This window comes from Ciconia boyciana, chromosome 1 (assembly GCF_034638445.1).
Source record: "Ciconia boyciana chromosome 1, ASM3463844v1, whole genome shotgun sequence".
In the NCBI taxonomy this organism is placed as follows: Eukaryota; Metazoa; Chordata; class Aves; order Ciconiiformes; family Ciconiidae; genus Ciconia; species Ciconia boyciana.
This window is the reverse complement of record NC_132934.1, coordinates 109557205-109583584: the sequence shown is the minus strand read 5'-3', so window position 1 is coordinate 109583584 and position 26380 is coordinate 109557205. Positions and strand designations below refer to the sequence as shown.

Sequence of the window (26380 nt, the reverse complement as noted above, 5' to 3'; positions counted from 1 at the left end):
CATTCAAAGGCCTCAAAAAGGACACATTTGTGCAGAAAGATCAATGAACCACGCACGTGGATCTGCTCAATCTCCATTTCCCAGAGGCCCCGAGGTGGTGGTGAAGGCACGCATGGCCACCTCTAGCCTCCCACTCCCCTAGGGCTGCAGAGCAGAGGCGGGCTGGGTCCGTAGGGCAGAGCAAGCCTTGAGACTGCTCTGAGTAATCCCGGGGGTTGTTCTGACATTCAGGCACTGCGGGAACACCGTGGCCCTCTGTCCAAGCATAACACATGCCTTGGAAACCTTGGTAGGTCTGTGCAAAAGCCTCTGTACGGTGTGAGTTCCTCCTCTGCTGATACAGAAGGCACCGTCACTGATATTACTGAAAACTAACCCTTAAAATTGTTACAGCCTTCTAAGGAGGAGGGTAGTTCGTGAGAAGAGCTGCAGTTCTCGGGAGTGACGGAGTGAATCTATTTTAGTGGGAGGCAGAGGGTAGTGTTATAACAGTTGTGACATAACTGCCAAAGCCGTGTCCTTCTTCAGTAAACTTAAATGTGTTTTGTTCCTGTCCAATAGACTATAGTACTTAAAAAATGGCTGTACAAAACCAGACTAAACGAAGCCCTGGGTGCTCGACCAGCGAAGAATCACAACCCCCTCTGCTGGTGCGAGTGGCTCCTCCTTCCTCTTCTCCTCAAGGACTCGCCTGGCGGATATATGTCCTCGAAATAGTAAAAGACAGTTCTGAAGTGCGATGCTGACTCCTCTCGATTAAGCTGAGGTTATTTTAACCCATTTTTAATTTCTTTTTTCCTGCGGAAATTGGGTAGTTTAATCTGACCAATACCACCACCACTAAAACAGATGAGGAGGAGGTAGTGATGGTTTTTCTGCACTTTCAGATGTGGGAATCCACGTTACTTTCTAACTAAGTGTGCAGAAGGCTACTCCAAGTTGGCAAACTCCTTCTTACTGAAGTTGGAGTTGGAGGTTCTGTGTGTAAATACGTTTCTGAAGAAGGCGTTCATCCCTTCAGTGTGTTGATAGCTGCATTTGAATAACGCTGCCAAATCCATTGGGTAAACTTGTGGTTTCATAGAGTAACCATGTGTTCCGAGGGCCTTTCCTAGAGGTTATTTCTGTGTGCTTGCTCAAGTTTTGAGAAAGCCTGTGTGTCACTTGTCAGATGATGAGCAGTCCAGAGCAGGCAGGCTGGGCGATTTATTTATTTTTGTTTCCCCAGTGCGTACAGTCATGCTCTCAAACTCTTGCTAGGCCTGTCGCATATTAATATCCTCTCTTCTGCTTCCTTCTTGGCTCAGGATGACTGGGAAGGAAATAAGAGGTTAAGACGAGGAGTGGACGCTTTTTAATTTCTTCTCATGAAACACGTCTGATGCCTGCCAAAGCAACCCACTGCGTGTTCCTGACCCTCCTCCTCCTCCTCTTACCTGCCTCACTTAAACACACAACTTATCGTCGTAGGTGCTGCCACTTCCGCTCTGAAAAGGTGCCGCTCTGAAGGTGCCGCCTCTTCCGCATCTTCACCCACAACATTCACGGAGGGGCTGGGACCGTGGGGTGCCCGGCACCCCTCTCTCCCGCCGGCAGTCTGAGGAGCGAGCCGGCAGGCCAGGGTCTGTGGTGGCTGCAGTGCTCTGGCACTCCGGCTCCAGCGCTCCGGCTGGAGAAACGGCAGGTTAAGTTTGGGGGGAGGAGAGGGATGGGGTGGCTGTGCGGAGAGCCGGCCGAATGTTCGGTATTAACAGCAGCACCGTTCCTAGTAAACGGTTGCTTACATAATTTTGTTATGAAAGAACGCTGCTGGTGGAACCGTGCTCCTCTCTGTGGCTTATTACAGTGTCCCTTCGTGCACGGTCTCCTGCATGAGAAGGGTTAAGAGGAGACAACATCCTGTCAGAGACCTTGTTTTTAATTTTGCTTCACACACTGGCACAGATCCGGCTAAGAGCAGCCCAGATTAGTTCGGAAAACCTTTGAAGAGATTTAAGATGTCCTTCAGCCAGTTTGAAGGTTTTTGTCTTGCAAATCCAGTACAAGGGCGCCTGCAGGCATCTCGACCCTTGCTGTGCTGCTGATGCAGCTCAAGGTCACACTAACCCGCCCTGTGACATTCAACAACACACACACACACAGAAATTCTGCGGTGAAACTGCTTCAGCATTCAGCCAACCAACAACTTCCTCAGTTCCTCACTAAAGGAAGAAGTGTATATATTTTTTTTCTTTTTGTCTTCTTTTTTTTTTTTGGGGGGGCTTCGTAGATTTTTGCTGCAGGAAATAATCCAGGATTTCTGGTGTGTGTGATGACAAGGTCATTTCTTAATTAGAACACATGTAAAGAACAAAGCTAAATGGCTTCAAAACAGCTTTGTAGTTGATGGAGAGGATTTAAATTATTTAAAGAGATAGTCACCCAAGTATGATGGAAACTGAATTCTAAACACATTAACTCTTTCAGTACTCTACGGTTTCCATATGCTACTCCAAAGAAAATGTCAAACTTGATGAGCGTTACTGCAACTGCTGTTAAATGAACATTTTTACATCTATTTATAGTTAGGGTTCTATTATGCTTTCTCTTACCAGAGTTATGAAAGCAAGATTTTTATTTTTTTTTTTTCCCCCTAAACAGTGAAATATTCTGCACTGGCTAGAGATCACAAGATAGCCATAGGAAATTGCTTCTTGGAGATCAGTGACTTAATTTCTACTACATTTCATATTTTGGTGAATGTGTTAGCATGAATATACGTGAGTGCGTGAGTACATGGGTGAATTACAGTGCAAGTATACAGGTATTTCAGAACTGCTGCTGGGAGAAATCTGGACTACTGTCTTCAGTACTCAACATGGTTGCAAGGCATAAGAATATAAAGAAGGTGGATTTGAGATTAGGGAATGGGGAATGAAAGGAGAGAATTGACAAGATAAATGGCAACTTCGCTTAGTTCGAAATGATTGTGAGCTGGCTGGAAAGAGGAGGCGGCGTCTTGGAATTTGAATTTTGTTCCTCACATTTGTTTCTTTGACTCAAAGCACCTAAATGTAAAGGCATGGGTACAGCTGTCTTAACCATAGTTGGAGGTGGTTGTATGTTAATCATCCATCCTTTTATCCTCCCTTTTTTTTTTTCCTTGCTCTGTTTTCTAGACTTCTTGTTCGGTAAAGGCCTGGGCGCTAGCAAGATGGCCACCCTTCTGTGGTTGCCTTGGGAGCGCACAGCCCCAGGCGCCCGCGGGCAGCGCTCGACTCCCCCTGCCGGAGGGGCTGACGCCGGCGCCGCCGTGCCGCAGGAGGAGCCGGAGTTACGGTGGTCTGTAGGACTGGCCTTTTGGTACCAGCACACAGTAACTTTCCATGTTGGCCGCTTCAGAAAATAGCGAGGGCGAAAAAATATTTGGAAATTGTTCACTGAGGAAACAAAAGGCAAAAAACCGAGTTGAACAGAAACTTTGCTGGCAAACTTAGGGCTGTGCTTATGCTTGGAGATGCCACTGCATGATGCATCAGAGAACTGAAATGTGGAGAAATAAGGCTTCCCCCTGCAGTCAAAAGTCTAGCACTTAACTTAGATGTAAGTGTTTCAAGTGTAAATGACGTAAAATTTACTGAGAGCTTATCACTTGTTGTTTTGGGCTTTGTTTGGTTTTGTTTTTCTCTGGGGTAAATCTTGTTCAGCTGGAACATGAGGCGCAGCAAATGTCAAATGTCAGGCTGAAATGGAGTATGCTTACTAGAGAGAGATTGTGCTGGCTCTGAGAACCTCCTTGTGAGAAAGGAGGAAACTGCATTTGCCAGGATAAAGAGGGAAGATCGGACGCTACAACTTCTTTCCTCTTTGGGCTGCTTTTTTTCCTTTCCCTGCGCTACCTGGCTCGGACAAGGCTTGCGAGAAGAAAACGATGGAGGAAAACAGGCTCCACGCAAGAAAGATGGATAGGACGAAACTGATGTGCTCTGTGAAACCTGTACGTTCCTGCCCTTGCCTGGGGTGTGCCGTGCCCTTAATATTATGGGAGACCTAAGCTCACCTGCTAGTAATTTCTAATTTACTGTCCTAATTCATCGATTTGTTATCACTAATTGTACTTCATTTACTTCTGTGTAGTTTCCAGTACCTAAAGGGTTGAAAGGTTGCTGTAATTGGCACCCGCAGCTGCTCTTTCTTTTGACAGGGGATAATTTTGCAGCCTATGCTTTGTGTGACAGCTGCCTAATTGGGCATTCTCCCCTTGTAGCAAGCCTGCCTCCTCCAGCCTCCCTGCTGACAAATGGTGCTGGATTATAGATGAGGACACGCTGACCCGATCGACCTTGCTGAGACAGCGGGGAGGGGCCTCCTGCTACTTGAGGGAAGCTTTGGGTCATTTAAAGGACAAGGTCATGAGCCAGGTGGGGAAATGACATGATATCACATGACAATAGCCCGATGACACGGTCAGTATGTCAAGGACAAACTCATCAGTATTGATTAATGCTGCTTTTTCCTGGTGTCTCCGCGAAGCCACTGATATTTCAAAAATATTTTGCTAATTTATTCTGGGTGAAGTGCCAAACGTTTTTTGGGGGGTTATTTTTGGGAGTATTTGTGCAGTGTTCTCTTCCCAGTACGGATCACATGCAAAAGCAGTGTTGTTAAACCCCCGCCGATGATAATTTGTAGGGTTCATCTCGATGTTTTTGGTAAAGTGTACATCTGCATGTACTGTAAGGAAAATGCCAGGAAGGATGCATGATGGGGCAGAACTTGAGGGGGAAAAATCCCTGCTTTTAAATTTCAGCATTTCACTTTTCACTCATACTCGAAATGCACATGTATGAACCTTTATGAAAACACATGTATCCACATATGTACAGCTGACTGGAATGTGGGAGAAGTGTTTAAATAAAAAAAAAAACAAATAGAAAAGTTAAATATGAATTGAACGTTTAAAGAAAAAGTCTTACATGAGCTCAAGGGCGATACAGTTAAGATAATGCCTTGCCTATTTTAAGAACGAATACAGTATCCAGCTATGCCAGGCAATAAAAACCTGCTAAGTGGGTTTTCCAAAATGTTGTGAATACAAGTGACAATATTTTGAGAGCATCATCGTGTTGCATTTCTATGCTAATAAACTTCAAGGTAAATGAACAGCTTGTTTGACATTTGCTATGTTAGACAATAATAAAATGCTTTCTTCTGGAGTAATTAGACTTGATAGATTGATTATGTTAAGAGGTAAAGATAAATACAATCAAAAAGAAAACTCTCTCAAAGGGAGTTATTGCCTGTTTTTGAACATTAAGGCTATTGTTCTGTTTTAGCCGATGCCTAATGGTGTGTCTCGCACATGTGCGTGTGCACACGCATGCACACGCGCCCACGCGTGCACACGCACACATGCATGCAGAAACGCGTGCACGCACGTACAGACACGTGTGGCATGCACCGAGTTTCTGAAACAGCCGGGAGAGGAGTGTTCACCTAGGAGCACGCTTCCCATTTCTGTGAGATCTGATTTGTTGTTGGAAGCTGTTGTGTCTGAACCTCGTCAGTTCACCAGGATGTAATTTTACTCCCCGGAGGTAAAAAGCCGTCAGTGGTAAAGTGTGATAAATTAGTTCACTCAAGTAGATGCGCGTGCGTGCGTGTGTGTGTGTGCATGTGTTTAATTCTGACCTTGCCGTGCATGTGTTTAGCTGCTCTCGGTGCCCGAGTCAAGCCTGGTGGAGGTTTAATCCTGTGCCCTTGTACACGTATACTTGATTAGTAGTTGTGGTTATCTCAGCAGAAGACATTCCGCCCTCCTCCTTGTATTGGTCGGGACCCGGGCATTGGGGAGTCAAGTCGAAGGAGAAAGAAAAGAGATTTTGCATTAGTATTCTATGAAAGCCTTACTGTCTGCAGAACAAATTGATTGCTACAGTGTACCTGTGCTTGGCACCACTGCTGTGAAAGAAAGGTATGGTTGTAATCTGTTTTATTGTATTACATATTGTGACACTCCAGGAATGTTTAACATTCGGCTCTTCTATGGCACATGCTAGAAGTCTAAGTAAAGAAAAATATGTGAATGAATGAAAAGTATGCGAGGCTGTCGTTATCGGCAGCTTTGTTTACTACAACGAACTAAGTAGCCCATGCTAATGAGACAAATTTATTGTATGTGCCAATGGCAACGTAAGGAGATGGATAACTGAATTCTCTGTATTATATTCAGTTACTCATATCTGTGTCAGTAGTTGCTACGTACCTACGCAGATAAAATTCTAATTAACCTTTTAAGGGGGTTTTGGTTTAGCTTTTAAATGTGAAATATACTTGAACTGGATTTGTTTGCCTCTTTAAATGAAAATGTGGGGGGCTTTGCTAGTTTTTAGTCTGCTGCACTGGTCCTACATGGCGGGGGGGGGTATGTGAGGGGAGGTATAAAAATATTAAAATCTTAGATATGCTGCTATGATAAACAGAACAAGAACAAAGCTGAGGAAAAGTCTTACAGGATTTGAGCCTTCGTCTCTCTCTCCTTCCCTCACCCCCCCTCCAATAATGTGTAAATATGCACCCACGTTTTAATGAGAAAGCTGGTGCTCTTCATTTCCTTAACTCAGTTGCAGACTTCACACAGTTGATTCTCTGGTTTTATAGATGCTCAGCGGATGTCAGTTGTGTGTTTGATGGGAAGTATGAAGCACTCCATTAACAAAATTCAGGCTGTTTCACAGAGGGCTGTGCTTAGTGCTTCGTTCTTGGCATCACTGAAGTTGTGTTGGTGATTATGTGGATGTTTGCTTGTGGTCACTCAAAAACATCTGAAGTATCTGCTCTTGTCATGCAGACATTCCCAATTAATTAAGTTTAGGACAGGTGGCAGACTCATCCTGGGCATTTAAATCTGCATGTAAACCTAATCTAATAACTTGATGAGAAATGAAAATCCATCTTTTCTGGTACGTTATCACCACACACACGCCACAGAGGTATTTGTGAAATCCTCTCTCTACTCTTTGTCCTGGCAGGTGACAAGTAAATGAGTTCCTTTAAGGAAATGAGGGACTTGGAAAACGCTGCATGCTGAAGAGCAGTCATGCACTATAATAGTTACTTCCATCATATGGCCTTGCCGACTTAAGATTAACACTTCATAGATGTGCAGTATATTTATATGAGAGTACCCTTGAGCTTACATTTTACACCTTGCAAAGAGTGTGAATACAGCCTTATGCATGCAAGTCGTTGATCTTTGAGATCCTTTGACAGCGAAGAAAATTTCGAAGAACCCCGGATAGGGAGGCTCTGTGATGTGATTGTTTGTACTCAAATAATGATGACTTTAATTACAACTAATTAGGCAAAACTTATTTATTCAAAGCAAATATTTTGTGAGTGAGCTGTTCTTCCCCCAGGATTTTTTTGGAAATAGAAACACATGTTGTAATGTTGTAATAAAGGTCAGTAAAAAACAGTTGCACAATTTACACAGCAGATCGCAAGATCGAGGGACTTGACCATATCTAACAAGATTTTGGAAGTTAATTGCAGTAATACTGCAGAAATGGTTAAATCTTATCTTAAATTCTGTATTGACTTTTTGTAGATTTTTAACTAGTTAGTGGCAGATGGTTGAGTTCTGAAGAAGGTGTGAGATAAATACAGGGCAATACTGCATTTCAATGCAATTAACTTTTGTTCATAAATAATTCAACCTATGACTTTAAATAAATGATTAGAGGAAAAGAAAATGACATGTGATTAAATCCAAGTCCTTGAAAACATTTTACCAGTCAAGATTGCTGTGACTGCTTTGAGACTTCTTACAATTCCTCTTTTGAGTAGAGCCAGTTCTGGGAGTTGTGGGGGTTTTGTTTTGGGTTTTTTTTTTTTTTGGTCAGTTATGACTGTATCAATAGAGATACGAGGTAGATTCTTTAGATCACAGTTGAAAGAGGACTGATGAGTTTGTGGTTTTGATATCTCAATTTTCCTAGTGCCATGGAATATATCAGCTTGGGTAGCATGTGATTTTCCTGGTTTTCTCTTTTTTAAATGGAAAGTAAAAGGATGTTTGCAGAATTAAAACTTTTACTGCCAACTTTACTGAATGAGCATGCCTGATAACACTAATATCTTGATGAGAATATTGAAATACAACTCAGCCTAGTGTGGACTGCTATATTTGGAGGGGAAAAAAACCAAACAAACAAAACCCCAAATAAAATTAATCAGATTTTAAAAACATTCTTACTTTCCATTGGAGGCATGCGGCTGATTCCAGCATTGGTTAACTGTGTAACACCGCCTTTCCTCTGGAAATATTTAATCAAGTTTTAAGTAAGAGTTGGCACTTGAGCATATCATCAAGTTGGGCAGATTTTAGAGGCGAATTCCAGTTTAGGTACGTTTTTGGAAGGTAGCTGTGCCCTGCTTGAGATTGTGAAATGCCTGTTCCCCATCTCCACCCCCTTTCCTTCTGTTATCATGCTTTACCATAGTGAAAGAGGAAGTTGAGGTGTTGCATAACTTCTCTAAGTAAATAGATTTTCTGTGCAGATACAGAAGGCAGCCTTAACTCAACCAGTGCTGTAGCTACCAGATTCCTGCTAATGCTAAAGGCAGTTGTGTAATTAATGGCCTTGTGTACTGAACTGAGACGGCTGCGAAACCTCTGGAGGGAATTATTTTGACTATTGTGTTGGTTAACTTTCCCTGAAAATTAAAAGTGTTGCTGATACTCCATTGGGGTGATGGGGGAGGATTTTACAAGGCCTGATGAAATAAGCTCTGGCATCTTTTTCCTGACCACTGGACAACGCATCCACAGCAGTGGAATCGGATTGAATGATTGAAATGGAGCTGTCAATAAAAACATGATCAGTCTTACTTGAGGGGGTGAGTGTGGTGAGATAAGAAAGTGGAAAGCTGCACTGACAAGTTTTTGTGTGTTTTTAAGATGTTCTCGTAAAATCGTAGAAAGAATCTGGGCCTGGCTTTGGTACTAGCACGATTGCCTATTGCAATCGTGGTAAATGATCTAGAGTACACAAGATTGTTAATCTTCTTTGTCTAATCTATTCTCCTGAAGCCATTTGAAAAACCTGCGGCTTGTTAAATGTTCCACACACCTTTTTTTCTTTGTTTGGATCTTTGCTTCTGCAACATCAACCGTAGGTGGCACTGACTATTAGCAGTTACAAGGTTTGGGATACTTCCCCTCCTCCCAGACTTACATGTTTTGTAAAGCCAATGGCAGCCACTTGATTTATTTTCTCTTGCTCTGGCAAAGAGTACATGTGGCAGGTATCTGCAGGTTCTACAAATGAGTAAGTGCAGGAACTAAGTTATTTAGTGAGTTTGGTCAATTTGGAAACTTATGGCTTCTGGAGCTGGAATTTGAGTTTGTGCAAACTCATCAGGAAAAACGTTAATATTGATTATTAGGGGATGAATATTCTTCCTATGCGTTTTGGCTCTGTTTAAATGGGAGGCAAACTCGTTTCTGCAGGCTTAGTTCTAGTTACTGGTGCAACTTGCAGAGGATGCTCAGTCAGGCTTGGTGTAATTCAGGGTTCCAGAGCCTGATCATCACATTCATCATTCACTTGCTACTGCAGCTTCAGTCACCTTTCTTTCATAGCTCTGCTTCTAGCATGGACTGCTGGAGTTTTGTTTATATACTGGTGTACGTATGGATGAATGCAAACCCTGTTTTCTAGTCCAGCCGAGCAATCCAATGCTGTGAATGTATTGCAGCTGAATTAGACTGGTAAAAAGCGGGTTTTGACAGCTTTGTAAAGCAAGGAAATAAAAATGGACACGTTCGGGAAGGAAGTGCTTAGATATGTGTATACACGTTTATACATACTTCACTGTGAAAGATCCTTGCTTCGGGATAAAAAGGACTCTATTGTTCTTGGTTAGGAAAGAGACTGAAAGTGGGCAGTGGATCAGAAGAGCCACAGCTGCAAAACTATCTGCTGCTCCTATGCAGTGGTCCTTCCAGCTCCAATCAACTCAGTAGTGCTTGCCCAGTTCATTAGGACTGTTTCAGCATGTCAGATCTCCGAGAAATAGGAAAAGTTGGTGGAATTATGTTTTTGATGATAATGCCATCATTCATCTTTTCAGTTCAGTACTGACAGAGTTGTTTTCTTGGGGAGAAGGTCGTTTCAGCAGGTATAGTGGAAAACCTGTATTGACTCTACTTGACTGACACACGTCTCCCCCTAAGGTTGATGGCAGTGCTGGTAATTTTTCTTATTTTGGAAGATAAAGGCATTTACTGTGGTGTGCAAGTCCTATTCTTTTAGTAGTCCCCATTGTTTCCTCAATGCGGAATATTGTTTTGTTTCACCAGTAGAAAAAAAACCAACCCACCCGCAAACTGTAGAGACAGAGTATCTTGTAATTAAAGGGCCAAACTGAGATTTAGAAAATCTTTCTTCCTTTGCTATGGATATGGATTTCATGTGACTGTGGGCAAGTTGCTTTTTCTTCCCCTGTGCTCGCTGTTCCTCATGTGTAAAGTGGGAGTAGTCCAAAAGACTGCTGTGATATGTTCATTGATGTTTGTAAAGTGTTCTGTTTTGTTCGAAGATGGAATAACTTTTTTCTTGCAATTTTGACAGTGCCCAGTAGCCTCCAGCATAGTTTAGACCCGCCCAGTGCACATAATAAGAGGTCCTGGTGCACAACGGAGGAGTGAAATTACTATGATCAGTCTGTAAAGAGCAGCAGCCATCTAACATCAGATATTTAGATGTCAGATTGAAATAGGTCTTTGGTAACTGAAATGCCTCTTATTTGTCATTATTTTGTTTGTGGGTGGGGGTTTTTATGACCTCACTTTATGTATATGTTATATGGAATTGAATTCTGTAGTTGACTCAAGTCTGAAATAGTTTGGGATTTTCTTCTCCAGATTCATGTAGTGGATGGATAGTCTATGAAAATCCCTTCTGTAGTTGCCTACTGTCTGCAGCTTGGTGGTAAAGTACATTAAGGTTTTTTTTAATTACGGAGTTTTTAAATGATGGTTGTGTGTTGCATCGACTAAAAACAGGATGCTCAGTCAACTTCAGACACTTTCTTCTTCTCAGCTTTTCTACTTGTGACTATCATTTTAACAGAGAAAATAATTTCATGGAAGGGTAGTTCAGGTGCATGTTTTGTGTAATTTGCAAGTGTGGACTTTTGCACGTAGTTACAGCTGACAGAGTACAGTCAACAGAGGAAAAAGTTTCTGATCAACAGTTCCCTGCTCCTAAGAGCATTTCTTCTGTTTTCCACGATGTATAAGGTCGCTATGTCAAAGGTTTTTGTAGCATTCAGCTAGTCATGATGGAGTGCAAACCAATTTGAAATTAAAAATGGCTGGATGAGCTTTACTATGCAAAAATTAAACTCATAATCAAATTTGCCAATCGAACAAAGAGAAACATTTAACAAGAGAGGTTTTAGTGGCAGTACCGAGAGCGACAAAGATTTTGCTTACATATCCCTATCAAATAGTCTGGGGTTTTTGGATGTGCATTAGGAAAACTGTAAATACTATCCCAATTGTAAATACTATTACCTTTCTCATGATTTATATGTCAGGAACATGGATCATGCTTGCTCTTGGAAAATATCCGTTTGCTTTAAAGTAAAGGTAATTAAAGGTGAATACAAGAATTAATTGAAAACTCAAGAAAGGTGCTTTCACTAATATGTTACGTTCAGATGTATTAGCAAAAAGGAGGCTGTTGTTATTCCATGTTCTTCAGAGTCATTCATGTCTTATCAGGCAGCTGACAAAAATAATTTGCATTCAGTGCACACTTTGCTTCTCATATGTAGAAGTGAATTACAAGAAGAGTTTAGTCTATTAATTTTCATTTTGGAGTCTTCAGTCTTCCCCCCCCCGCAATGTAAGTGGAGCTTTTGGTCTGAATTGTGATGGATAGGGAGTAACTTACTGATTTTTCTCCTTCCCTCCCTCCTGCCCCTTTCTCAACAACAGATTATAGAGTCAAGATGTTTTAGATCTTCCAGTCCTCCCTCTTGTTCCATTGGTCAAGATCACAGTAAAAATAATGTAAACCCCTGAAGATTTTGACTTCTTATCCATATGCATTGTAACATGTTTATTGCAGTTCAGTGGAAATACTTCCTACAGTGATGGAGAAATACAGCTGACATTTTAGGAACCACGCTACCTAGAATTTCACCTCTGGCTTTATATTTTAATGAAGCAGATTGCTTTTATCCTTTTACAGTGTGCAGTATTCTACATAATCTTGTTTCTGCTCTTCTTTTTCTTACTCTTCAAGACTTCATGCTTGCGAGATAGTGTCCCAGGCAGCTTGATAGCCTCACTGTCTTCACCTGCCATTGACACTTTTCTTCCTGAAACCTACTTTTCCTCTACAACCCTTCCTTTCTGCTTAGTTATCCCTATATCTTGTCTTAGTTTGTAAGCACTTTGGGGTTGTAGTCTGAATTTACAGGAATATAAAATGTTTTACAATAGTAATTATGCCATACAGTGTTTCCCAGCAAATGTCAAGCGCAGATAGACTTGCTCTCATAAACCTGGCAGAGTATAAAGAAGGCAAGTAGAATTTGCATCCCAGTGGGTTATTCTTGGTAAGCCAAACTGTTCACCTTCAGAAGTGCTGCAAGCAAGCTCTGGGTTACATGATTTAGTAGAGAGATACCAAAGGGACGTTGGAAGGAAGTCGTGTTAAGTTTTATTTGCAATAAAACTGAAATTGGAGGTAGACCCAGTAAATCCAATCCCTCTCATTTGAGGAGTGGGAGGAGAAATTATGTTTAAAAAAGTGGAGAACTCGCAGAATTAAGTCTGCTGTTTGGGCTCAGGAGGTTATTTCATTAAGGCAGCTGAGACATAGAAAGTGTCCTTTGTTTCATTGAAAGAGGTCTGGGTTTACGTTTAACCAGTCCCTGGGACAGGTACTTTCTCTGCCTTCACCTTCCCCCTCAAAAGTTTCCTTGTTCGTGTCATCTTTGGCACTATTTGCTGTCCTGATTAAAAATAAAAAAATGAATATTGTCACTCTGAAAATAAGTTTTCCTAGGAGCAGTGTTTCCTTCGCTGGTCTTTCTGGTCTTTATTTGCACCGTCTGAAGTGAAAACAGATTGCAACGAGGTAGGGATGTTGTCATTGTACCAGCCAGGGAAGGGAAAGAGCTTTCACTAGATTTTTAATAGCAGTAGCTCAAGAGAAGGGGAGCCCTTTGATGCGATATTTTAGCCCTTCTACATTCTGTTTTAGCCCTTCTGTACCCTTTTCTCCATATCATTAATCTTTGTGTTCTGTTGATCTTTTAGTGTTTATCACTCTTTCTTTCCCCTCCAATCATACGTAGTAGAAGAAGGGTATCAGGTATAAACTGTATTATTACAGCAACATGTATTGTTGGTCTGCAAAAACAATAAATGCATTTTTTCTTTTGTAAGAGGAAGGGAACACATACTTATCCTGGAGGCCAGTGTTGCTCTAGTGCTTCATTTAATTGTTGTCCAGCTGAACTAGTATTATGTATGTAGTCAGCATCTCACAGGCGCAGATGTATTTATTTTAAACTTCATATAGACTATGATGAGGGAAATGGAACAAACAGTACAGTGTGAATCTGTGAGGAAAGGCAAGCAATATACATCACTTGTGTTTTGGCTTGTGGTTTTGCAGGAGGTATTTTGGTGGATTTGGATTAATTTTTGCTATGGTGATTTACTGTTGGAGGAGAGGAAGAAATAGCCTCCAGAGTGTAGATGATCTTCGTCTGGGGAGCAGTGCAGGAGCATAATGGAATTTCCTGTGTGAGAGGTGCCTGAGTATTACAGTAAAAACGAGTGTTTGTGGAAACCAAAGGGTAAGGAGGAAGGACACAGTAAGTGGTTAGGCTATGTGGGTAGAAATGAAAGAGGAGTTAATGTCTGTAGAACTCGGATGATAAATTTTGAACTTAATCTAGAGCAAGAGAAAAACAATTGAAAACTTGAACTAAAGGGTTATATAGCCAGAGTGTCTTGAGGGGAAGGATTACAATAACAGTTGTGTTTTGTGTGGTGTGGAAGGGTCGTTGGATGTCAGTAATGTTACAGAAGTGTTGGGTTGTGGAAGCAGGGAGCTGAGAAAAGACTAAATGAGAGTAACTTAAAGTTAATAGTGGGAGAAGACGAGTAAGGTTTTAGAAAAGTGGAATGCAATGTCAAGGGTGTGTTGGGTGGTGTTGGTTTGTTTGGTTTTTGTTCGGGTTTTTTTTTAAGTCATCATGGGTAAATGGACAGTGGGAGTGTCAGAATAAAGATAATCTCCTGATGACAACTTTTTTTGACAAAGTGGATAGTATTAACTGGGCAAGGAGACCTATCCCCTCTCTCCTGGTACATTACATTTACCATCTTGCTCAGCTCAGTTTCACTGATCAAGCTCTGATACTGTCATGAACTGACCACAAGTATAACCAACTTCAGGGGAAAATTCTATTTTAGTCTGTAGAGACCTTGTTAAGAAGACAGACGGGCTCCCTTTTTGTGAGCTAATACTGATTTAACAGAATGGTGTTCCTGTTACAGTAGAAATAAAATTGTTTTGCACCATAAGTTTCTGCATCCTGATTATAATGTATTTATTTTTGGCAGGGTGGAGTGAAAAGCAGATTCACAAAGATCCAGCATTGACACTTGAAAGGTATGAGTTTCTGCCCCTGAACTTGGGAAGAAGTTTATTAACCTGTACTTTTTCTCACCCCAGGCATGGAGTGGTAACTTTATCTAATTCATAGTAGCTTTGGTCCTTAACCCTCTTAAGAACTGAGAGTCAGAGGGTGGCTTATTTCACATCCCCAGATAGTCTTTGATCTTTTTCTCCTGAGATTGCTAACTAGGGTGCCAAGCTAACAATCTGCTAAAAGTTTCCTGTGAAGCTGGAGACATGATCACCTGCCCACCAGAACTTCTGGCCTTTTCTCAACAAATGGATTTAAAATTGTATGCTTTTAGAGCATAAAGTCTCTTTGAGAAGAGTGGGATTTGATTGTTTTGTTTGGTTTTTTTGTGTCCTGTCCCGTCCCCCGTCCCCCCTCCCCCAGTCTTCCTTTGTTGCCCTGTTTGGCTTGTACCTCCCTGTCTAGTGTGATTTACTTCTGCATTAATTTGGTATTTGTGAGTCGTCTTGTGGTTCTGTAAGATTCTGCAGGTACGAATGTGCCTGAACTGCTGGTGAATGAAATCACATTAATGTAGTCTTCAGTGAAATTCTTTCTGTATCGTTCACTGATGAAATTTAGCATCAGGGGTTGAACGAAAACCTTCTTCTTTAGCTTTATGACAGGATACTTGTAAAGACTCTAAAGAAGAGAAGAAACAAAAAAAGTATAGTTTAGTAAGAATACAGGCAGTCAATGAAACTTATCTTCAGGTCATTGACAATGCCTTACTATATATTGATTCAGAAAATGCTGGAGTTACTTACTGATGGTATATTGAGCTGGGAAATGACTCTTCCAGATACATCAAGGAAAGATGGCTTTATATAACACAAAGGACATGGGTTGTGACCTGTCAGCCATGCTCAGATCTCTACTGTGGCAGATTAAGCTGGAAATAATACCTAGCCTGATCAGCTGAATCCATAGACTTGTGGTTATGGATCATAACTGTTAGATAATGACTTTATACTATGTGATACATAGTTTAAGCTACTTTGGTGGAGTTTCATGTGTTTATTTGCTAGATTCATGACTTTTAGGTCCTTTGTTTTATGACAATTTCCCTCTCTCTCCATACTTTATCAGTAGACATTAAGTGAACAGATTGAAGCTGTAATTACAACTTGGAGATATTTCCGTGGGGTTTTTTTACCCCCAAAGCTGAGACAAGATTTACGGAGGGAAATTCACCACCTGCCTCCCACTGCCTTTCATTGTTAGCACCAGCCAGTTTTGTTAGATGATGAATTGGTATCAGACTTCCAGCATGTGGGAAACCAGATCACCTGCTATGGTTGGTGCATGTTGAACAACTTGAGGAACGGGAAAGGAGGAATAACTGATCTTGCACATCTTGTTTGGAAAAGGAAATCCTATGCTATGTCCTGAATTACAGCTAATTATATTAGGAAGAATATTCACATTTTGAATGTGAACCAGTTTGCTTTTAATAGTCATGACGCTTAAACTGGTGATGTATTACTGTTTTTCAGTATGGTAGATGTCCATCTATCATGTGCCTAATTCTGCAACCTTAATCTGTGTTGCATCAATTAGATTACTCTCTCATGCACAAACCTGCATGTGTGCATAATCTTGCCGTTATTTTGTTGTCCTATTAAAATCCATAGATCTACTTATGTTAGTAAAAATAAGTAAAAACAAAGTACAAAGTTAAAGGACTTACTATTAAACTGTTTATCAATATGATACTTCAACATTTTTTAAAACTTGATTTGACATTTCACACATGTAAATATGATCACAGACAATAATGTGTTTTTCCTTTTAAAAAAAAATAAATAGTACCTTTACAGAATTGGGCATTGGCAGCCATCCAGTGCTTCAAGATAATCCATTATTGTGGACTACTTGACTACTAAATTGACCAGAAGTACTCTCTTCTTGGTGCTAGCTGTGATACTCATTTTTGTTGCTGTATTGGCTAGTCATTTATTGCAGTTTGTCATTACCCCCTTTTAAAAGACAGCACGCTTGAAATGGTTTATGTTCGGCTCTCTGTGTGGAAAGCTTTGGCTCTCCCTGTTCAAGCTGTCCGAAGAGGAATGGATTAGAATTGGGTTTCAGACATTTTCTCCGTGGTGTCACAGTAAGGAAGAGACCAAAACCACCACTGCCTGCTGATAGCAGCCTGCCACATCCCTGCTGCTTGAAAAGTGGGGGATTCAATCCAAAACTCAGAACTAGCTGAAACCCCCTGCTCCTGCAGGTTATGTATGTAAAGAGTGTGAACTTGTATTTAACAGAAAAAAAACCCAACTGCCGACTTGTTTTATTAAAGGCTTGGTTATGATGATTAAAGAAAGTTTTTTATAGTGTAAGCATGAGAGAAGACCCAATGTGATACTGAATGAACAGTTATTAACTGTAATATAGCTCAATTAAAGTAAAAGCTTTTTCACACATTCAAATTTTCATGCGTTAGTAAACTTAAATAAGCTATATGACTCAAAATATATTTGCTTTAGAGTCTGAAGTGTTGGGTGGCTATACTGCTAATAAACTAATGTGTTTCCTAGAATGTTTTGGTTGTGAAATGTCTTATATACACATTTTCATGTGTGTTTGGTTCTCAGAGTGAGTTGCTGATTTGTTTGCGGATGTTGAATGAACCTCTGTTGTTTTTTTTAATCTTGAATCATAATAATTGCCTGATTATTTTATTTATTTATATATTTTCCTTCCTAACACTTCAGTGCAGTGAGAAGCTTTGTCAGCCTTTCACAAAGTAGGAAGGATAGAAATTCCACTTGGAAAAAAACCCAAAAAAACCAACAAACCTCCCCTTTTCTCCCATTTTGCTGAAAGGGTCTAGAAAAGGAGGGACTAAGGAAGAGCAGAATTGTATTGCCCCGAGGTCTACAACTTAATTCAATTTGATCTTAAACCAGTGACTGTTTTAAGATCTGATGAATCACTATCAGGGCTAAAAACACCTATACCATTGCGCTGAGAAGCTCGCATCCCAGGCTTCAGGATTGATTTGTACTTGGCTCCAGTACCTCAGGAGGTACTATAGCTTAAAAGGGTGACAATCTAATTCTTGTGACGGATGTTTTCAAGAAGGAGACAACTTTTAAAAACTTGCCTTTTTTTTTTTTTTTTTTTGTCTTTTTCATTTAAGGCCTCTTCATTAGTAGCTGAGCCAACCCAATCATGCAGGTAGAGTGCTGCAAATGTAATACCTATACAAAAATTAAATGGAGAAGAATCAGTAAACAAATGTTGAAGCACAGCTGAAACAAGATGTGGGAGGGTGTGTGATGGCATGAAGGTTTTACTGGCAATATCTGAGATGTCCACATACAAGTGAGTTACACAGGTCACCCCAAATGAGTTCCAATAAAAGCTTTATACCAACACGAACGGTCCTATTTATAGACATAGCTCTCTGCCTAAATATAAACTGCTCCCAGTCATGTCTAGACTAACATCAGAGCTGTGCTGGTGTTGAAAGTGGGGGTTCAGAAGTAAGAGTACAAGCCACACTATTCTTTAAATTACTACTTATTACAACGAACATCTAAACTTTGGCAGCGGTGCGCCTTTGAATGTCGTGTGACGTTGTGTCACCCAAGACACCTTTTCTTCCTCTCGTTTAAGCGTCAGAGGTGGTACGTCTGGTGGACGTGACCTGTCAGCTAAATATTCTTCAGCATGTGTTTAAAGCTTTGAGAATTTATCGGTGGGTGGATGGATAGATCAGTAAATGACTTTCATTGCTAACTATTTTCAGCAGCTGAGTTTTAATGAGCCTTTCAACTGTTGCTACTGTGTTTAATCTGCTCACTTACTCAGCGTTCAGCATTAAAGAAGCTTTCTAGGAGGTAAATGTTGTCCTGATTACAGAAGAGGTTAGTTTGATTGTGTTCTGTGCAGACCTTGTGTTAAGAGTTCTTTTTTTTAATTGAGAAATATATGCTGTGCACACAGATAATTAGGTTAGATAAGCGAGTGTTGTGTTTGGAAGTGCACATCCAAATATACAATTGCTATATTAAGATAAGTAACTTGGATTGCATGAAGTTATAAACCGAGGTCCTGATTCTCTAGCAGTGGTCTTACTGTCTTGTCCTGTATTTGTGAGTGGCTTCTCCTTTTGGATTTGTGATTTACTATGTATCAGCACACAGCTGAATAGAGTGAAAAGGATGGCAAAAAGTGTCTTCCACTTCCTTTTCATTTAATGTAAGAGTTCTACCTTAGTTTACTTGATACACTGCCTAACATCTTTTGCCAAAATAAATAAGCACAGGGCAGCTGCTCTTAAAGGTGGGGAATACTTAAAACATGTAATGTACCAATGTGAAGAAAATGTAGTGGTATTTCTGGTAAGTGTACTAAAAAAAAATATATCCAGGAGCTTTGATCAAATGCCAGCTCTTACATCAGTCCTCTTTGTAATCTTTCTTGCTGATCTGTGACCTTGACCTTGTGTTTGTGTTTGTATGTCAAATCTATTTTAGGGATGGACAAACTAAGTTCAGTTTAATAGGATTTATACTCCAACTTCACAGGATGCCTCAGTAAAATACAAAAATTAAAATATTTGAATCAATTATTCTATTTCCAGTCATCTTTTCAGATTTCAGAGGGCTTGAATACATTGACAATTTATTTTTTTTTTAAATTCTGTTTAGGACATGCTTCTTAAAAAGGCATCTTTATCTCACCAATGAACTCTTCCAAATTCAGCACAGACATTCTGCCTGGAGGTGGGGTTTCCTCTTGGAGAATCTCACCAGTGGCAATGCTTTCATTTGGCATAAGTGCGGTTCGGCACTGAAAGCAGTAGTCCCTGTTCTTTGTCCTTCCTCATGCCACTCTCGTAGTCACGCGTTCCTACATGGAGAACTGTGAAACAACAACTCAGCAGTATCTTTGGGGTTTCTTTTGATGGTGATGAGGTCCTTAGTCTGACTTGCCTTGTAGCAGCTTTCTATAGGAATGAGTGTGTTAATGCCAGGAAGGTGGCAGGCGCAAGCGGCTGCAGATCCATAGACCAAGACAAGGCTACAGATTTTGGCAGCAGCTTCACACTTAGATCAGACAAAAATTCCTGTGGAACCGTGTCGTTGTAAACATTTAAATGTGCAGCTTCTGAACTAGTTTATTACTAGTGTTATTCTTCATGGTGACTGAGATGGCCTTTTTTTCTAGGGATCGAGCTGGAGCTCACTAGTAGCCAGTTAGGCTCTGATGCGCTGGTGCCACTTGCGTTCAGCAGGGCTCTTGAGCACAGGCTTAATTTTAGACATATGCTAACATGGCAGTGAAGTTGGTCGGTGTAACTGACACTTTGGGCATATGGCTTTATAAAGGCTTAGTGAGGTTGTTGGTTTGACAGGCACTATGAAAGATGGTCCCAAATTAGCTAATACTTACGTGCAAGTATGGAGTAACAGATTTATTATTAATAGGTCTTTTATTTCGGGGGTAGTGTTGTTGTCTGTAGAAAATCACACACTTTCTTCAGAAATCAATCACACATTTGTGTTGGTTTGTTTTATACAGTTTTTAAATGGGTATGAGCACCTGTTTCAACTTTCTTGACACTAATGGAACAAGAAGTAACAATAAATAGCCTTTTCTTGCTATTCTGCAATTATTTCTTTCATGCAGCACTCCTGAAAGACAGATATAAAACGTATTAGTAAGAGCTCTTTTCCACAACTTTGTGACGGCATATTATCTTTCTTCTTAAAATGCTTGCCATTTTTATCAACATAAAATTTGGGAAATTACTTCAAAGTGTATGCCCTTATACTGAGGGGTAGTTAAGGGGTACTTCCCCTTGCCAGCCAGCCATTGTTCCTGCCATGGTTTTGTGGCAGTGAATACAGTTCCCATTGGTTTTGAGCTAAGTCAGTATTTTAAATGTTCTGATTTGACTCACGGCTAAGGTTGAGTTGCAGCCCAATTCCTAATGTTTGAGAGTTTTATTAACTAACTGTTCATCTCCTTATACATCTATATGACTTAAAAGGCTTTTAGTATTTTACTTAGGGATTTATGTTATGAATGTTTTCAGATTAACTCTGGCATAGTGGTGAGGACTTTCTGTGACATTTTTTACAGGATGCTGTTAGCCTCTTCTCCCCCAGGTTTCACTGAAGTTGGTTCTTATGTTGTATCTTTAATTCCACTTGGTTTTATTGCTGCTTTGGAGAGGAAAAAAAAAATAATTTTTTTAATCGTAATTGAATTAGTAGAGACCTTCTTGCTAATGCAGATTTTTCCTTTCCCACTTAACTGAAATTATTTGAGCCTTTTCTGTGTCCATGGCCTTTAGAAACATCATCTACAATAAGCTGAAATCTCCCATTACAATAGAAACTATATTGTCCTTCCACTCACTTAAAAAAAAAAACACAAAACAAAACCAAATCATCTGGGTCTTTAACATGGATTTATGGGGTTTTACATATAATTGAATACTATGAGACTGTGATCCTATACTTCACCTTGCTATGGAATTACTGTGTATTTGTGTTTGGTTAGCTGAAACCTATTCTGTTGAAAAGTCTAGAAAGTGGCTCTCATTCATAACTAACCATGAGACGCCTGGTCCCAAGTGGAACACCACTACTACTGTCAACAAAAGCTGTGCATTACTTTTTAGTGCTTTGTTGCAGTTTGGCTTCTGTGAAACCAAGTCTTGGTTAAAATAACATAAAGTGACTTATGACATCACCTAACATGTACAGTTATTCCAACAAATCCAAGAAATACACAATTTTATTGTAGTGCTGTCGATAAATGCCTGTATCTTTAGATCCCTCGGACAAGCAGAAGGTCAGAGTTTTGTGGAAATGCATTATCTGCATGCATTGATCGTAACTCAAAAGCATGATTGTCCAGAAGAGAACATTGATTTCTTCACTGTATATTAATCAAGCTTCATTCTTGGGGAGTTGACGTAGAGTTAAATGCATAATCAGTGATTTGTTTTTGTAGGTGTTTGAAGGGATGGGAATCTGGTTGTTACTTTCCTTTTAATTGCTTATTTATAGGCATGTGGTTTCCAAAGATTAGAAAGATGCATCCTTTGTCCATTCTGTTGTACCTACCAGTATACTATCCGCTCCTCTATCCTGAAAACAGGACTTGGTATATATTTTTGTGCCTGTTTGCTCTTGGTCTCTTGAATAAGAAGACTCAATTAACCAAAAGCCTTTCTGCTCACTGTACTTCTGAGCTTTGATCAACACACTACCCAAGTTAGTTGAGATTTAGTGATATGTGCCATTTCTGGATTCCTGTCCTTACTGGGGGATAGGGTGGGGTGTAACTTCTCTGCCTTATCGTTTAGTTTCTGCCCTTTTTGTCTTCAGTAGCAGAAGATCATTGAGCAGTGACTCATGGAGCAGTTTTAGATGTCAAATACTCAGTTCCTTCACAGGTGGCATTTGTAGGTTGAATGTCTATTCCTCTTCGCACTACAACTAGCAAAGACTTGGCAGAGAGCATGTTTCTAAGTTCATGTCTGAGTGTTAGCAGATCCTGATCAAGAAATGAACTTGAAGATGTCCTTTACAGTACCGTCACAGAACAAAATAGAAATGTTCCTCCAGTAGTATTTGTAAGAACAAATATATGTGCATGGGTCTGTGCTAAGGAATTGACTGAAATTTCTGTGAACCACTCAGTTATAGGAGTAAATCGTAAGGTATATGAACAGGGTGGGGTTTTCCACATGTAAGAGTGGTTATTTCTGTGACGCTCAGTTCTTTTACTTGTTAGAATAAGAAATACTAATTTAAGGTAGGCTGACATTAGCTATTGTTTGAAGAGTGCCAAAAGCATGAGAAATGGCCACATGTGTGATTCATCTCTGAACTTAGCAGAACTTCTTAGCAGGAGGTTTCGACATGTGGGCCAGATTTGGATTAAGCTGCCTACAGTGCTTGAGTGTACTTGACCTTGAGAGCTGCTACTAAGGCTTTCACAAACTCGGCTCTTACGGCACTTGTGTCTATCCCCCATTTCCCCCTCCCCATATACTTACTTCAGCTGTTTTGGGGGTTTGCTTGTTTTGGGGGTGGTGTTGGGTGAGGGATTTTTTTGTTGTTTGGGTGAGGTGGTTTTTTTTTTTTTTTACCCCCTCCTTACTGGTAGGTTTGTGAAGTAAGCTTCAAAAACATGGGTTGCCTGTAATTTAAGCAGAAATGTCTGCCTGCAGCCTTGTGTAAGCTGTGCACTGCTTTCTGGAAGCGGCAGCAGAGATGGGTTGAGTGCCAGTATCGGACGAGTCGCGGCAGACCAGCGCTGTGTTGAAATACCCTGCTTCTCGGGGCAGGCTCACCTCTGCGGGGTCCCTGACCGCCCGGCTAGGCTGACTCTGGCACCTGAGCTGTCCTGGCTCTCTCCCGTACATGTCAGGCTGCAGTGCAGACATACCTTTTTCTCCGAGCACCGCCGCTCTCGGGTTGCTGTCGTTCATCCTCATACTGTCCCCTCTCAGGGGAGAGCCGTGCGTCAGAGCTAGATGGGCATGTCTTTGCAACGTGCTTCCCCAGGGTTGGGTAGAAGCTGCGATGTTGCCAGCACTGCTGAGACTTTTGGATTTTCCTGTGAAAATGCTTTGCCGCTGAGTTGGGGGTGTCCTGGCTTCTGCGTCTCTCCTCGCATGGGCGCAAAAACATGCATAGCCTGCCTTGCTGCCTCCCCGAAAGGCTCTCTGCACAAATATGACAATCTCTCTGACATTTCCACACCTCATTTAAGCAGACAGTGGAAATATGATATTCCCCCTTGATACATATTACGTATCATCCCAAAGCTCCTCGTTGCCGTGAGGTGGGATTGCACAGTCTGGGTGAGTCACAGATTCCCGGACTGTGGAGAACCCCATGTGAAATCTGAGGAGCGGAGGGACACTGAGATGAGGTGTCCGAGTCCCCCTTTCCACACCCCAGAGGGAATATGTAGGAACAGCCTCCCCTTCCTGATATGCCTCTGGGGCTGTGATTGACGATGACGACAAGTCAGTGACATTTTAGCAGTCTCTTAAAAGCCGAAGTAAATCTAAACAGTCTCTACCGCCAGGACAGTTGGGGTTTTCTTCCCCACTCAGTTGTTGGTTCGCTAGCATTTCAGTCCAGCGGTCTGTCAAACCTTATTCTCACAGGAAAAACTGTTTCTTGTGTCTGCTGTGCTGTTGGTTCTGTGTCCCTGTCAATTTTATGCGGCTTAGGACTTCTCAGTTACTCGGTGTTTGCGGGCTGTCGTAAAATGGTAGATTTTGCATCTCTTGGAGCTAGCCCCTCAGCTGTTACGGAATCAGTTTTCTGCAGTATTTGTCAAAATCCTGCCGTTGAAGCTGCTAAAATCATCAGAAGGTTTTGCTTGGGCTCATTTGGGTCTGTTCCCTTCCACTCACCCCCTTCCCCCCCTCTAGTACTGAAAGAAACCAACACCCCTTTCTGTCTGTTGTCTAAAACTTCCCTGAAGAAGAGAAAGTGAGGTGAGGCCCGTGTCGGGCAGCGCACAGCTTAGCAAAACAATAGGGAAAAGGCTTTTCCGTTCCGTACACCTGGCAGGACTCAGCCGCCGAGCCGCGGCTGCCGTGGTCCGAAGGGGGAATTCCACAGAGCGAGCGGTGCTGCCCTGGGCAGCAGGGCCGCGCCCGCCGCGGGGAAGAGCCCAGCCCGGCCTGGGCGCGCCGGCTCCGAGGCGGGGTCGGGCCCCGGGAGCCCCTCCAGAAAGCCCGGCAGCAGCGGGGGCTCCTGCGGCGGCGGCGGCGGCGGCGGCGGCTGCTGCTGCTGCTGCAACGCGGTTCCCCGTGTGCCCTCTCCTGACCGAGCTGTTTAACAGTGACGGGCTGTCCTTCCCACGCTTAAAATGTCTTTTGGAGTCAGTCAGTAAGCCGAACAAAGGAGTGAGTAACATGCCAAGCTCCTGGGAAGAAGCCTGTTTCTGCTTTCTCGAAGTGATACCCTACGACTGTAGGAGAGGAGCTTGCTTGTTTGTTGTTTGTGTGGTTTTGGGGTTTTTTTAAATGACTTTACTGTAAAAAAGGCTTGTTGATTCCCAAGTTCTTTCAAGTGCAACCACGGAAGAGTTAACCCGTTTATTGCTGAATTTTGCTCCACAATCTGATCACTTTTGCCTTTTTTTTTGTCTTTTTCTAAATTACATTTGCAAAGGGAACCTTCAAAATGTCTTGACAGCCTGAATCAAAACTGTGAAGAGGTCTCAGCTGCTCCATTCATCTCAACAGATTTCTGACATAAAGCGGGGGTTTAGCAAAGCACTTAAATACTTGATTCTCTTAAAGCACATGCTTAAGTGCTGTTGAAGTACCTGCGCGTTTGTGCAGCTCCGTGGATTTGGTACCGTGGGTTGTTGAGTCAGGCCTGTTCACTGCTTATAACCTTAGCAAAAAGAGTCAACTGAAGTGCTTATACCACCACTCTGAATACATCCTTCCTGCCTGCTAAAATCAGAGAAGTACAAATTGAGCTTAATAACAAAATAATTCTGGGACGGCTAGTCTCATTTTCCACACACATCTTTAGTTTACTGCAAGATTCTGCTGCAGTTTCCAGTGCATCTAGGAATTTTTCTGGAGACCTTAATTTCATTATGCTCTGCAGCATTTCACTGCAGACAGCTATAAGGATGGGGAATCATTTAAAATCCTGTGGTTTAGGTACTTACTCAGTGCTATTCCTGGAGCTGTTGAGCAACGCACAGCCTTTAATATATTTATCCTCAATTATCTTTCTGAAGTTTGCATCTATTATTACTCCATCTGGGAAAACAGGGTACAGAAAAGTAAAACCAGAAGTCAGACAGCCTGTCTGCAGCACAGCGAGTAATTGGACCCCTGGATCCCAAGCTGCCACTGTAATCACTGTACTGCATTCCTCAAATCTGTAATAATTAAAATGACTGAGCCATTGGTTGATGTGGTGGGCTGTAGGCTTTACATTTGGGAATATGAGAACAGGAAGGCAGTGAGCTAGGGAGAGACTTTTTCTGGCTCTTCCAGTGGTTTCTAACCATTAGAACACTGAATTTATTAAATAACTAAAGATTTTAATTTCACAGACCAGTTTGATTTCAGCTCTACGAATTCATGTTTTGACTCATCTCAACTTAAAAATGGCACATAAAATTACTACAGGAATTTAGTAGTCATTAAAGAACTCTGAAATGCAGTTAATAAAAATGTTTTATCTGTGTGTATATATACACATCTCAACCTCTTAATCATTCTAACAACGTGCATGAGTTTGGATAATCTCTCTTAATAAGTGTTCATGTGGGCTGTCTGCTCGCCATTGCAGATTTCCTAAATGAATACTTTAATAGTTTCTATAAGATTTTTTCATAACATCCTGAATTAAGACTGCAGAAGAAGACATCTTGATAATACCAAGTTTTATGAGTTATCTCCATTAGATTGTGTAGCCCTCCTACTCAAATAATACTAGTCTAGTGTTGTTAATTTATTGTGGCTCTCTGTTCCATTTAGCAAAGGGACTTAACTAGAAATACTAGTCTGGCATATTGGAAAAATGTCTTGTGGATGTAATTTTGCTAGTTTAAATTGTGAACTGTTCTTAATTTCTTAAATGGCAGCAGCTGAGTATCTTGGGTTAGCTAGGAGGCTGCTGTTTGTTTAGAGTCTCCAATTAGGTTTTAC

The 26380-nt window shown here is 41.3% G+C and overlaps 1 protein-coding gene across 10 annotated transcripts in view; it reads left to right on the top strand.

Annotated features, from left to right (window-relative positions):
- The window catches only part of NRIP1 (nuclear receptor interacting protein 1), a 108134-nt gene that overhangs the window by 44509 nt on the left and 37245 nt on the right, over nucleotides 1-26380 (top strand). For 5 of the 10 annotated variants that reach the window (XR_012046145.1, XM_072886195.1, XM_072886212.1 and 2 more), the window contains exon 3: nucleotides 14639-14687. The exons of 4 other annotated variants lie outside the window; for them this stretch is intronic. The gene's annotated coding sequence lies outside the window, so the exon portion shown is untranslated. Of the gene's footprint in view, nucleotides 1-4246; nucleotides 4362-14638; nucleotides 14688-26380 lie in introns of those variants that run through there. One more of the 10 variants, XR_012046150.1, reaches the window with a different exon arrangement.